Source organism: Geospiza fortis, unplaced genomic scaffold (genome assembly GCF_000277835.1).
Source record: "Geospiza fortis unplaced genomic scaffold, GeoFor_1.0 scaffold506, whole genome shotgun sequence".
Classification (NCBI taxonomy): domain Eukaryota; kingdom Metazoa; phylum Chordata; class Aves; order Passeriformes; family Thraupidae; genus Geospiza; species Geospiza fortis.
Genome location: NW_005054493.1, coordinates 243,316 through 253,321, shown reverse-complemented (window position 1 = coordinate 253,321; position 10,006 = coordinate 243,316). Strand labels below are relative to the sequence as shown.

Below are 10,006 nucleotides of genomic sequence, written 5' to 3'. Positions count from 1 at the left end.
AAGAGACAAGCAACAAAAACTTCAGTTGCTGAAGTCCATCACTTCTCCTCATCTTCCCTCCCTCACTTCAAGCAGAATCAAGAAGATATCCATGACATTCAGTACCAGACACAGAAATCTGACACCTGAAAGCAGCACAGAACTAAGGCAAATCCCAAGGCAGCAAGGGAAGCCTGTCTTTTCCTGGTCCCTGCAGAGATCTCACCTCTGTCCATGTCCTTTAGCTCCACTACTGCCTGATTCTGTTTTCCATTTAAGATTATAACTTCATAAAAAGAGATGAAGAAAAAGTAAGTAAAATAATTTCGTAAGTCAGGAAAATAAGAGCTACCTTAAAAAAAAACCTCCAGGTACAGCTGAAATAAAGGTCTAAACTCATCTACAATATACCTTTGTTTACAAAGGAGGGATTTAACAGAAGTTTTGTGGGTGCAATAGCTTAGCAAGACATCTCTCGTGTTTGTCTGATAAATAATGCAAGGAGCTATCTTCCCTTTTTAGCAGTATCACTTAACAGATGCCAACTGGATTTCTATGTCTGTCTAACAACGCAACACAAATACAACACACCTCTGAATTGTATCAACACACAGATCTGCACAATGCATTACACATCTTCCAAACCTACCCTTTATAAAAGACTTTGGCCTCAACAATGCCCTTTCAATTAATGTCTTTACTGTCTTGTAAGTGATACAATTCAGATCAAGAATTATTCTTCAACAAAACCACATCAGCCTCAAATCAATAGCGCATATTGTCAACTCCTTTTAGTCTAAACATGCTTAAAAGTTCATACCTGTTTTGCACACTTGCTAAGTTTTGCTATAAGCCCTGACATAATGTCACCTTAAATACTTTAAAACTTTCTATTGTACATAGAAAAAAAATAATATAGCAATGTGCAACAACACATATGTGGATATTTCTTTCCCCTCTCCCTCCCAGTCACATGGCATTGATGACCGAAATCAGAAGAAATTAAAACAGCTCCAACTGCTGGTCTTGAACAGTTTTAGACCTCTCTTCCTAACAAACCCATGTCCCTGAATACCAGCTTACACACAGCTATAGAAATACCTCTTTGAAGATAAATTAAATTGCCTTATCTGAAACATGAACTAGGTCCTAATTGAAGAAGCCTTCCCACCAAGACAGCTTCAGAAAAAGAGTCAAGACTGACTTTTCAGAAGTATTAAAGGCAAGTCACAGCATGAAATACAGTTCAAGTTCTGTCATCACATAGACCCTATCCACATGAAAAAAAAAGCCAGAGAGTTAATTAGGTACAAGGGCAAGTCATTACATGCAGGCACTGAGGAAGCTGCTCACAAGCAGGTCCTAGAGCACTCCATCTGCTTACCTGCCATTCCTCAAAGGTAAAGAAGTACCTCAAAAGTAGCTTTTTTTGCTTCACATTGCTTGCATGTGCCTTCAGCTTTATAAAACACTGTACCTCTGGCACACATCAATAGTGAAAACTTACCAAGCTTGCTTTTTTGTTTCATCTCCTGACTATAATTTGGTTAACATCATTTTCCTCTCTAAATTCCTTTAAAATTATTCCAGGTGGACACTCAGCCACTTTAATAGATACTGGAAGTAGAGCTGAACAACCTCCACAAATAAAACCATCTTTTGCCAGCATACCTACAGCTACCTAAGGGTATAAAAGATAATCAAAGAATCACAGTTTCACACTATGATTAGATTTGGTACTGCTACCTTCCTTTGTCCCATGTGACACAATATGTGCTTGTTTAAAGCACCATTAAAAACTTAGCAAGGCACATCACTATGAATACCAAAATCTATTATCAAAGAGCTACCTGGCAAAATCTGTTCAAAATAAATGCAAAATAGGCCCAGCCTAGGAGGGAAAAAAATCCCCAAAGGAGGATTATAAAAAATTATGTGTCATCAACAGAGCAAATAACCAGCAATGAGTGGAGAGCAAAGCCTTTTTCAAACACAAAGCAGCAAAAACATTTCTACCACAGAGGGACATTTGCTCTGATATAAAGAACACAGGAAACAGTTTCCTAAGAAACCACACACCTGACACCATCACTGAATGACATATTAAAAGGTAATAATAATAAAGCCTTATAGCTAGGCAATGTTTAACCTCATCTTATGTTGAGGCAGACCTGCAAGGGCCAGGTTTTACCCACCCTAACAAATGCCTCAAGTTTCAGGCTGCTCACTGTCTACCACACTCATGTCACTCAGAAGCAGAGGGTTCATGTGTAGCTAAGCAGAAATCTTGCTAATACTTCAGTAATTTTGCACTCTGAGCTCCAGAAAATACTTGCAAATCACTTCAACTGCATGGAAGGACTGAACTCAATGGATTCTACCCTTATACATTATTCTTTTCCAAAATGCCTGTTGGCATAGTTCTGCAAAAGTCTGATCAATAATTGTGTCAAAATTATTTAGAGGCACTTACCAGACAAGCCTGATGACTAATGCCTAAACAAACTGGTCAGTCTAAAAGTACATGACTAATATTCTAAAAATACACGAGATAGCTGCCCCTTCTCAGGTAGGCTTACCAATAAAGCACATGGGAAAAGTGGCTGTTGGCAGAGTGCTCTGGACCTGCCAGCAACAGCAGCACTGTTCAGGTGCCCTTTAACCACACAGGGAAAGTTAATGACACGACAGTGGCAGAGGAAGTACAACAATTATGAGTCATCCACGTAACCGTGTGCTTTATCAACACACTTCATAATATTGAAGTTACTAATTAGTGACAGCACAAAACAGTGATGCAGTAATGGGAAAGTGAGCAGCTTGAAACTTTGGACCCTTTTATCTTTTACTGGTCTGGCACTTAGAATTTATGTGCATTTTCCACAATGAACACTCAGGAAACTGCAATGCTACCAGCATTCTAACACCTCACATCTGCTAACTGCAGATGCTTTTGGAATCCCCAAAATACTTCACAGACTTCTGGACATGATCAGCTATATGACCAAGTTTCCACCAACACCATCATCACTGCCAACTCACTTCACCAGCCTACTGTAAAGATGCAACAATGGTAGAGCTTAGCTCTATGCAAAATGGATTTTCAGAAGTGCCACAAGGACCCTAAAGTGCCTTAAATTTTCCTGCATAAAATCTGAAACAAACTTTCAACATTATTTCAAGCTCCCAGACTTGCACACCCAGTTAGGGATTCAAGATAACCACTCCACAAGCTCAGCTAACAATTGTGATTTGATCCACTTTTGATTTCAGCTGGTTTATGGGAACTTGATTTTATACTTGCCATTCATCTCCAGCACTAAAGCTTTTTCATGTTCCTTTCTCTGCCATGAGATTAGCCCAAGAGTTTGTATAGCTGAAGTGAACAGTTTGGGGGAGCTATCAAACTGAAAAACAAGGCAAGGGTGGGGGGGAAGCTTAATTTCTTAGCTGGGTAAGTTCCCTGCAGTTCTCTCTGCTGATTATCTCTCTGTTTCTGCCAATACAGGGAGAGAAGTGAGCAGTCAATAAATAAGCTGTCCCACTGCACATGGGGGTCACAACCTAACTCAATTACAAACCAACTTAGATTAGTTACAGCTGTGGAAGACCTCAAAGTTAGCAAGTAAGCAAGAGCAATTAGATGATTACACAAACAACCCAGCAATAAAACAAGTGGACTAGAAACAACCACTTACAGAGTTTTTAGATTTGAGTTTTACACAGAACTCACAAGTCTAACTGTGCTTACACACCTCCTCAGACAAATTCATATATTAAGCTAATAAAGAAAAACAGTAGAGATGAGACCTTCAGCTTTTCACTGGAGGCTTCTGCGTGCCTACACATTAATCTGAAAATGATGTATCACAGCAGAAAATGTGTTTTGTACTAGTCCTGTTTATTCATTTATTAGTCTGAGTCCAGTCACTCTGTGACACTATACCACTAATTCTAAATCTAAATGAAAATAAAATACTGGAGTCTAAACAATTACCCCAAACCCTGGGCACATTAATAATGTGATAAAAGCAATCCAATTTACAAACTGCATTAAGATCACTTTTTTCAGGATCTCTGCCAGTTTTATCTAGCCACTATTATCTAAGAAATACACCTTCAACTTCTGAAAAAGATCAATATCCTTCTTCCCCAGCACAATCAATCTGAGCCCATTTCAATGAGAGCTGATTACAAAGTCTCCAAGCTGCCCCTTAATGAATAATGAGGGAGGCACAAATCAACTTTTAATGCCACACTACTACAGCAATGGTCAGAGCATGGACAGCCAGACCTGGGTCACTTCAGACGAAATTGATTGCTGCCAATAGCACAGCTCCATTAAAGAGGAAAAGAGGGGACACATACATATCCCCAAAGCCCAAGTGCCACTGAGGCAGCTCCAAAGCCAGCAAAGCCTTCTGCACCACATTCTGCATCCAAAGAGCTTTTAAATGGAATTACACCCTGAGAGCCAGGGTACCTCAAGCTTCTCCTCTGCAAACCCCGTTACCCATTTCTTCTCTGAGCACTTCAACCCTCAGACAGCTGATGGACCCAGAGGACAAGCAGTGTAAGTCAAGAGACCCAGGAGCTTCAAGAAATTAATAAATTGGGCCAACCACTTTTTGGCAGAGGAGCTCACAGCAAGCTCCACAATCAATCTCCTCACTGGCAGTTCTGCTTCTGCCTTGGCTATGCTGGTGTCAACTCCTTAACTGACCCAAACTTGTTACAGTTCCTTACTTGCACTAGGAACTATACTACTATCTAGAATCTGCGGGAGAAGGGCAAAGACAACTTCCAGTCAAAACTTTCCAGGTCTAATCAGCTGGAAGGGGAGTGGGGGGGGGTCTCAGTCTTCCAGTCAAAGGCTTAAAAAAGCCTGATTTTACTGCTTCAATATGACTGCTAAGAACAAGTAATAAACGTGAGTCACCAGAGGGCACTAACACTTCTACCAAATGGCAAATGCAGCCCTTCAATTAGGGAGGCTGATAATTACATCCACATCATCATGTATATTTTATCTGGATTGAACTTCAGCCAGCTTGTTCTAATCCATGTTCAAATCTCAACTACATACTGATGAGGCACTGAGCTACACTAACTGTTGTGGTCACACTTGAAATACATGGGACAGACTCACAGTCTCCTCAGACAGACCAGGGAAAATAGGGCAGGCACACATTCACACGCCAGCTCAAGCTTCCCGTGCCTACAGAATGTATGTGCACCTTTAAATACAAATGGAATTCTGAAACAGACATGGAGAACAGGCCACGAGTCCTGCATCTCAAAGGAACAGAATAAATAACTATTCTTAGGAGTTTGAATCAAGATCTGTCCTATCATAGGGGACCATAAGCAGCATCAGCCTGAAGAAAAGGGAAAGGCTTCCCCTTGACCATCAAGCAGGAATGGATGTGTTATTCTCTCAGGTCTGGCATCAAATCAGCTGCCATGTTACAGCCTTAATCTTTAACACAGGAGGCTGCTCTTTACCACTGAGAAATAGGCAGGTTTTTAAACCACAAATATGATGCTCAGGAGGGACTGATAAGAGAGTTTCTTGATATTCTGACCAAGCAGCTCTAGGGCTTAGTGCCAGCCAAAGGTGTGCCTGAAGCACAGCCAGGGAGCTTCTGGGGTAGGAAACTCTGACTTGTTAGTGCAGTTGATACAAAGAACCAAAACACATCTAAACAGTGCAGACCTACAGAAATAAGGGCAAAGCCTCCAGGCCCTGCAAGGTACACAGCTGCTTCTTTTCCCAGTTTTACCTAAACTGTCATTCTTGTAAGTCAGGACTGTAGGACAACATAGCCATGGGAAGAGAAAGGGAATCCTATCCTTATGGAAAAGTACACCTTACCACCCAGCTGTTGTTTGTCTGTGCTGAAATTACTGACATGTAAAGTCACAGTGACAATAAGGCTGGGGTAGGAAGCACTCTGTGAGCAAACTCAGGGGATCTCCATGGGTTCAAGGCAGACACCACTTGTGCCACATGACAGCCTACAACCCATCTGGAAGCCCATGGGGAGTTCTGAAAACACCAGCTGAGAGTGTCCTAAAGCAGCACACTTCAGAGCAGTGAGTCCAGGAGAGTAAAGATCAACCTCATACGCAGATCAAGAACACTGCATTTTAAAATACTTTGTGGTGACTCACTAGACTTCCCAGTGTTTTATTTGCCATACTGTAAGATTTACCAAACAGGTCCCTTTCGAGACAAACTCTCCTACAAACTCAAACCCAGACTGGGAACAGTGTCCCTTGGCCACAAGCCGCTCCAATGCCCATCATTTATTTATATCATTTATTTCATTATCATTTATGTAATTTATTTTATATCATTTGTGCCATTCTAACCCCTGAGTCACAGCCAGCAGCTCCAGTGTTCACAACACACCACGATGCAGGATACACCCTCCCTGTTTAGGGCTTTGGGCCACCCTCTCCCTGCTCCCCACCTTCTCCTGACTGCAAAGCCAGCACTGGGAGCCCTCCCACACCTCACCCTGCCTTGCTCCAGCTCCCATCTCTGATGGCCCCATCCTGCTGGGACCAGCCTGCCCACAGCCAGGACTTCAATGCCATTCTCCCTAGAATCCTACAAGGCTTTTATGGATCTTTGTAAAACAAAAGGAGTTGCAGTCACACATCCACACATTCCAGGGGACTGAGCACACAGAGAATCTACTTAAAACGCCCAACTGCAGCATTAAGACACACTCACTTCAGCAGTCTTTTAAGGTGATTAATTCATAAACAGACCAAACATGAAGCCCACAAAGCTTCTGTTCATGCACTAACTATGACACATACACTTATATTAAAAGATGATTCCTACTGCAGCAGTTCCAGGTATTTAAATGCAAAGATTTTTAACAGAAATCTTTCATTATTTTGAAAATACATTTCTAAGTCTGTTTTCTAACCAATACTTAGAAGATAAATATATCATGCCTTTGGTGGCTTATACTTTGAAAAAATGCAACCAATTACACTCCCCATCCCTAAAGGATATTTTCAACTAAGCTTTAGTTATTGAATGAAAGGAGGAGCTCAAATGACTCAGCTTCAAGCAAATATAAAGGAAAAGATTAACCCCTAATCTCAATGCAAAAAAAAAAAAAATAATAGTGGAACAAACTGATTAAGATAGAGGTGTGGCTTGTCAATTCAAATCTTTTAATATTCAAAGACATCAAGCAGAACATTAGCACACTGTGACTGCATTACTTTTCCATACAAAAGTAATTTTGTCAATTTCAGTCAATTTCAAAAATCCCAGTCATTCAAAAATCACAGTCAATTTCAAAAATCAAAGTTTACACAATTGGTTATAGTTAAAGTTAGCCTTGTATCTTCATTCTTGTTCCTTAGTGCCGAGCAGCATAAAGATCAATAAAACATCTGAACACTGACATTTTTAATCTACAGTCACAGGGCAAGATAGAAGTGTAAAAAGGAAAAGACAGCTCCAAAATTCTGCAGGAAAACCCCCACATTTCTACAGGAAAAAACCCCAAAAAACCAAACAAAACCCACTGGTGAGTAAAGAGGATAACCACATGAAGGGTTTTTTTCTTGGGGGGGGGGGCGTTGTCTCCACTGGACTGAGCTAAACATTTCATATTAAAATGCAGCAAAATAAATTACAAGGTAGGATATTTCACAAGGGGGCTCCTAGACACCAAGGGACTGTTGTACATCCTCCACATGAATTCCCAAGTGCTTGTCCCTCATTTCAGCCAAGCCACACCAGCATCTCCGCGCAGAACACAGCCCCAGCTGGGCTGGGAGCAATGTTTCATTCCAGACTAGCCGGAGCGCTCCTTTACACGCAGCCCGAACTCCAAGCACAGATGTCACCAGAGGGCACCCTCTCAATTCCAGTGACCCAGCTTCAGCCAACTTCTGAGCAGGACTGCAAACAGCCCACGAACAGGGACGAGCAGAGGCTGTGGAAAGCAGGAATAATTCTGCTTTTGCAAGGAATTTCCTTTAAATAAAAAGCCCGCCATCGAAATTTAAAAATAAATAAAAATAATTTACTTATGTAGCCCAGAAGCATAAAATATTTTCCAGAGTAATCAGAGACACTGCTAGAAAAAAATCCCTATTATCAACTTCTGTACAACATTATGCTGTGGCACTTGATGGTGCCAACTCAATCCAGCTGTTTTGGTACCCATGTGGATCATATCAGCTCCCAAATGCCGGGTCCAAGGCAGTACAGCTCATGCAGAGGTGCCTATGGAAATCCTTTGGCTCTGCTATCAGATACTACATCTTACAATAATACACAAAAAAATGCATGAGTAGTTCCCATGCTTTGGTCCATGTATTATTTCTAATGCCCTGTTGAGAGTTAATAGTATTTTAAAACAAACACCTGATAAGTTGAAGTTCATTAAATAAAATTATGCACAACCAGTAAAACATGCAATAGGTCTATATACCAAAAAGGGTCTCAAACCACCAGTTGACATGAACAGAATGTTATACCCATTTTGTTTAGAAATAAACACCACCACAGTACAACTAAAACTAAGTCAGCTGCAGAAGCAAGCGGTGATAAGAGAAAAATAGGAAATAATCATTGTGCATCCCGTATTTTCCAATCCTGAGAAAACCTAAAAAGCTGTAGGCCTATCAAACATTTGATTGCCTACTGATTATCTACTGATCATCCGAAAAGAAACACTCTCCACCTCTTCTAGCTATCTGTGATTGCAAAGCTCTTTAATTCAGCAGAGGCACAGAAGGAGGGATGCAGGAATAGGACCTGTGCAAAAGCACGTTTTTTCTGTAGAGGGATCTCTCCAATAGTGTCAGTATAGGAAACCTGCAAACAGAGATACACATCCACAGAATTTCACCAGGCCTGTAACTACTATTACACCCCAGGGCAAGTTACTCCAAAATATTACCTGTCATCACCACTCATCGTGCTTTGAAATATATCTACAGAACTGCCTTTCCAGCATCTGCTGCCAGGAAAGAAATAATGCTAAACACAACTCATGTCTTATAAACAGCATCTATTTGTCCATCCTTTAAAGCAGACTCCTGTCTACTGGAAGGTAACACGCTCTGAAATTACCCTGGTTTACACGAAAGTGGTGCGACGTGGTGTTCATCCCTTTCTTACAGCCACTGTCTGTGTTGTCTCTTGTATCCTCATCCCTGGGCACTGCCCTGTCCCTCGTGTCCCCATCCCTGGGCACTGCCCTGTCACTCGTGTCCCCATCCCTTCCTGCTGTCCAGTCACTCGTGTCCCCATCCCTTTCTGCTGTCCTGTCCCTCGTGTCCACATCCCTATGCGCTGCCCCGTCACTCGTGTCCCCATACCTTCCTGCTGCCCTGTCCCTCGTGTCTCCATCCCTGTGCGCTGCCCTGTCCCTCGTGTCTCCATCCCTGTGCGCTGCCCTGTCCCTCGTGTCCCGGCGGCGGGGCCCATCCCCGGGGCAGCACCGATGGATAGCGGTATCTCTCCGCCACAGCCTCCGCTCCGCCCCCGCCGCCCTCCGGCCCTCGCGGTGCCCCACACACGGACGCGGCTCTGCCCGTCCCCACGCACCGACACCCCCGTCCCTGAGGGCTCCACAGACAGCAAGGGTGGGGTGTCCACGTTATAACCCACTCTTCAGCCCCGCAAGCAGGCACCGGGGGGGCGAACATCTCTCCCGAAGCCCCGCAGCTCTCCGTCCCGCAGCCAGGCTGGAGCCCCGCCGCGTACACACCGATGAGAGGGGGCTCCGCTCCCCGCCACCCCCGTGCGAGGAGGAGGAGGAGGAGGGAGAGGAGGAGAGGGCGGCAGGTGGGCGGCGGAGCCCCAGGGGGGCCGGGACCCTCCCCGGATCTGGGAGGGGACGGAGCGCCTCCAATCCCCGGCCGGCAACAGCCCTGCAAGGCCCGGCGTGCGAGCCGGGGTGAAGCCTCCTTTCTTCTCTCCTCCTCCTCCTCTGAGGAGCCGGACAATGAGCCCCGCGGAGGCGGGCGCCGGCTCCCTCCT

The 10,006-nt window shown here is 43.5% G+C and overlaps 1 protein-coding gene across 2 annotated transcripts in view; it reads right to left on the bottom strand.

Moving 5' to 3' along the window:
* RALGPS2 (Ral GEF with PH domain and SH3 binding motif 2) overlaps nucleotides 1-9,753 on the bottom strand; it is a 115,228-nt gene extending 105,475 nt beyond the window's left edge. Inside the window, exon 1 of one of the 2 annotated variants that reach the window (XM_031063302.1) lies at nucleotides 9,572-9,753. The gene's annotated coding sequence lies outside the window, so the exon portion shown is untranslated. The remainder of the gene's footprint in view (nucleotides 1-9,571) is intronic. The other variant, XM_031063304.1, reaches the window with a different exon arrangement.
* Nucleotides 9,754-10,006: the final 253 nt, after the last annotated feature.